Here is a 5,328-nt window from a genome sequence, read left to right on the forward strand (position 1 = left end):
CCAAACCCCGCCCCTCCGGAATTCCACTTCCCTTCTGCCCCTGCCTGGTCCTCTGGGCTGGATCAGACACAGAGTTGGTCCGCTCCTGTCCTGTGGAGAAACTGAATCCTGAGTCATCCAGGAGCCACTGCACTCAGAGCAGGTGACACAGAGTCGGTCTGCTCCTGTCCTGTTGAGAAACTGAATCCTGAGTCATCCAGGAGCCACTGCACTCAGAGCAGCTGGAGCCACTGCACTCAGAGCAGCTGAAACTGAATCCTGAGTCATCGAGGACCCACTGCACTCAGAGCAGAAGGATTTCCAGATCCAAGAGGTGGCCTGAGTCCCAGGAGTTATTCCACCCAGGAGATTAGGAGCATAAGACCACAGAGACCTCTGGACTCTGAGGAGATCTGCAATAAGCAAGATAACTGGAAATACAGACTCCAGTTTTACACAGTGAGGGCAGGTACCACTAGAGTTAACCAGATGGCGAAAGGCAAGCGCAAGAACATAAGCAACGGAAACCAAAGTTTCTTGGCATCATCAGTGCCCAATTCTCCCAATATAGCAAGCCCTGAACACCCCATCACACCTGAAAAGCAGGATTCAGAATTAAAATCACTTCTCATGATGATGATAGAGGATTATAAGAAGGAATTAAGTAACTCCCTTAAAGAAATACAGGAGAGTACAAGTAAACAGATAGAAGCCCTTAAAGAGGAATCACAGAAATCCCTTAAAGAAATGGAAGAAAACACAAAGAAGGAATTAAACAAAAACATTCAGGACCTGAAACTAGAAATAGAAACAATAAAGAAAGTTCAAAGGGAGACAACCATGGAGATAGAAAACCTAAGAAAGAGATCAGGAGTCACAGACGCAAGCATCACCAACCGAATACAAGAGATAGAAGAGAGAATCTCAAATGCAGAAGATACGGTGGAAAATATTGACACAGTTGTCAAAGAAAATGCAAAACGCAAAAAACTCCTAACTCAAAACATCCAGGAAATCCAGGACACAATGAGAAGACCAAACCTAAGGATAATAGGTATAGATGAGAATGAAGATTCTCAACTTAAAGGGCCAGTAAATATCTTCAACAAAATTATTGAGGAAAACTTCCCTAACCTAAAGAACAAGATGCCCATAAACATACAAGAAGCCTACAGAACACCAAATAGACTAGACCAGAAAAGAAATACCTCCCGTCACATAATAATCAAAACATCAGATGCACAAAACAAAGAAAAAATACTAAAAGCAGTAAGGGAAAAAGGTCAAGTAACATATAAAGGCAGACCTATAAGAATTACACCAGACTTCTCACCAGAGACTATAAAAGCCAGAAGAGCCTGGACTGACATCATACAGACACTAAGAGAACACAATTGCCAGCCCAGATTACTATACCCAGCAAAACTCTCAATCACTATAGATGGTGAAACCAAGATATTCCATGACAAAACCAAATTTGCACAATATCTTCCCACAAACCCAGCACTTCAAAGGATAATTGATGGAAAATGCCAACACAAGGAGGGAAACTACAACCTAGGAAAAGCAAGTAAGTAATCTTCCAACAACCCCCAAAAAAGATACAAACATAACTTTACCTCTAATAAAAAAAATAACAGGAAGCAACAATCATTTTTCCTTAATATCTCTTAACATCAATGGTCTCAATTCCCCAATAAAAAGACGCAGACTATCAGACTGGATACACAAACAAGACCCAGAATTTTGCTGCATACAAGAAACGCACCTCAGTGACAAAGACAGACACTACCTCAGAATAAAAGGGTGGAAAACAATTTTTCAAGCCAATGGTCCCAAGAAACAAGCTGGAGTAGCCATTCTAATATCAAATAAAATCGACTTTCATCCAAAATTAATCAAAAAAGATAAGGAAGGACACTTCATACTCATCAAAGGAAAAATCTACCAAGGTGAACTCTCAATTCTGAACATCTATGCTCCAAATGCAAGGGCACCTACATACATAAAAGAAACTTTACTAAAGCTCAAAACACACATTACACCTCACACAATAATAGTGGGGGATTTCAACACCCCATTGTCAGCAATGGACAGATCATGGAAACAGAAACTAAACAGAGACACTTTGAAATTAACAGAAGTTATGAACCAAATGGACTTAACAGACATCTATAGAACATTTCATCCTAAAACAAAAGAATATACCTTTTTCTCAGCACCTCATGGTACCTTCTCCAAAATAGACCATATAATTGGTCACAAAACAAGCCTCTACAGATACAAAAAGATTGAAATAATCCCTTGCATCTTATCAGATCACCACGGACTAAGACTGGTCTTTAATAATGACAAAAACAATGGAAAACCCACGTACACATGGAAACTGAACAACTCTCTACTCAATGATGACTTGGTCAAGGAAGAAATAAAGAAAGAAATAAAAGACTTTTTAGAATTCAATGAAAATGAGGACACATCATACCAAAACTTGTGGGACTCCATGAAGGCAGTGCTAAGAGGAAAGCTCATAGCTCTAAGTGCCTACAAAAAGAAACTGGAAAGAGCACACACTAACAAGTTGACTGCACAACTAAAAGCTCTAGAACAAAAAGAAGCAAATACACCCAGGAGGAGTAGAAGGCAGGAAATAATCAAACTCAGGGCTGAAATCAACCAAATAGAAACAGAAAGAACAATACAAAATATCAATAAAACCAGGAGTTGGTTCTTTGAGAAAATCAACAAGATAGATAAACCCTTAGCCAGATTAACCAGAGGGCACAGAGACAGTATCCAAATTAATAAAATCAGAACTGAAAAGGGAGACATAACAACAGAAACTGAAGAAATTCAAAAAATCATCAGATCCTACTACAAAGGCCTATACTCAACAAAACTGGAAAACCTGGATGAAATGGACAATTTCCTAGACAGATACCAGGTACCGAAGTTAAACCAGGAGCAGATAAACCATCTAAATAGTCCCATAACCCCTCAGGAAATAGCAGCAGTCATCAAAAGCCTCCCCACTAAAAAAAGCCCAGGACCAGATGGTTTTAGTGCTGAATTCTATCAGACCTTCAAGGAAGACCTAATACCAATTCTCTTCAAACTAGTCCACAAAATAGAGACAGAAGGAACACTACCCAATTCGTTCTATGAAGCTACAATTACACTCATACCCAAACCCCACAAGGACCCGACAAAGAAAGAGAACTTCAGACCAATCTCCCTTATGAACATCGATGCAAAAATACTCAATAAAATTCTAGCAAACCGAATCCAAGACCACATCAAAACAATCATCCATCATGATCAAGTAGGTTTTATCCCAGGAATGCAGGGATGGTTCAATATTCGGAAATCCATCAATGTAATCCACTATATAAACAAACTTAAAGAAAAAAACCACATGATCATCTCACTAGATGCTGAGAAAGCATTTGACAAAATTCAACATCCCTTCATGATAAAAGTCTTGGAAAGATCAGGAATTCAAGGCCCCTACCTAAACATAGTAAAAGCAATTTACAGCAAACCAGTAGCCAACATCAAGCTAAATGGAGAGAAACTTGAAGCAATCCCACTAAGATCAGGGACTAGACAAGGTTGCCCACTCTCCCCCTACCTATTCAATATAGTACTGGAAGTCTTAGCCAGAGCAATTAGACAGCAAAAAGAAGTCAAAGGGATACAAATAGGAAAGGAAGAAGTCAAAATATCGCTATTTGCAGATGATATGATAGTATACTTAAGTGACCCCCAAACTTCCACCAGAGAACTCCTAAACCTGATAAACAACTTCAGCAAAGTGGCTGGTTATAAAATCAACTCAAACAAATCAGTAGCCTTCCTCTACATGAAAGATAAACAGACTGAAAAAGAAATTAGGGAAATGACACCCTTCACAATAGTTGCAAATAATATAAAATACCTTGGTGTGAATCTAACCAAGCAAGTGAAAGACCTGTATGACAAGAACTTCAAGTCTCTGAAGAAAGAAATTGAAGAAGATCTCAGAAGATGGAAAGATCTCCCATGCTCATGGATTGGCAGGATTAATATAATAAAAATGGCCATCTTGCCAAAAGCAATCTACAGATTCAATGCAATCCCCATTAAAATCCCAACTCAATTCTTCACAGAGTTAGAAAAGGAAATTCTCAAATTCATATGGAATAACAAAAAACCCAGGATAGCGAAAACTATTCTCAACAATAAAAGAACTTCTGGAGGAATTACCATCCCTGACCTCAAGCTGTACTACAGAGCAATAGTGATAAAAACTACCTGGTATTGGTACAGAGACAGGCAGGAAGATCAATGGAATAGAATTGAAGACCCAGAAATGAACCCACACTCCTATGGTCACTTGATCTTTGACAAAGGAGCTAAAACTGTCCAGTGGAAAAAGGACAGCATTTTCAACAAATGGTGCTGGTTCAACTGGAGGACAACATGTAGAAGAATGAAAATTGATCCATTCTTATCCCCTTGTACAAAGCTCAAGTCTAAGTGGATAAAGGACCTCCACATAAAACCAGATACACTGAAACTAATAGAAGAGAAGGTGGGGAAAAGCCTCGAATACTTGGGCACAGGGGAAAAGTTCCTGAACAGAACTCCAATGGCATATGCTCTAAGATCGAGAATTGACAAATGGGACTTCATAAAATTGCAAAGTTTCTGTAAGGCAAAGGACACTGTCAATAGGACAAAACGACAACCAACAAATTGGGAAAAGATCTTTACCAATCCTTCATCTGATAGAGGGCTAATATCCAATATATACAAAGAACTCAAGAAATTAGACTCCAGGCAACCAAATTACCCTATTAAAAAATGGGGTATAGAGCTTAACAAAGAATTTTCAACAGAAGAAACTCGAATGGCCGAGAAGCACCTAAAGAAATGCTCGGCATCCTTAGTCGTCAGGGAAATGCAAATCAAAACAACCCTGAGATTCCATCTCACACCAGTCAGAATGGCTAAGATTAAAAACTCAGGTGATAGTAGATGCTGGCGAGGGTGTGGAGAAAGAGGAACACTCCTCCATTGTTGGTGGGACTGCAAGATGGTGCAACCACTTTGGAAATCAGTCTGGCGGTTCCTCAGAAAATTGGACATAGCATTACCCGAGGATCCAGCTATACCACTCCTAGGCATATACCCAGAAGATGCTCGAACATATAACAAGGACATATGCTCAACTATGTTCATAGCAGCCTTATTTATAATAGCCAGGAGCTGGAAAGAACCCAGATGTCCTTCAACTGAGGAATGGATTCAAAAAATGTGGTATATTTACACAATGGAGTATTACTCAGCTATTAAAAACAATGAATT

Source organism: Grammomys surdaster, unplaced genomic scaffold (assembly GCF_004785775.1).
Source record: "Grammomys surdaster isolate TR1022 unplaced genomic scaffold, NIH_TR_1.0 125928, whole genome shotgun sequence".
Classification (NCBI taxonomy): Eukaryota; Metazoa; Chordata; class Mammalia; order Rodentia; family Muridae; genus Grammomys; species Grammomys surdaster.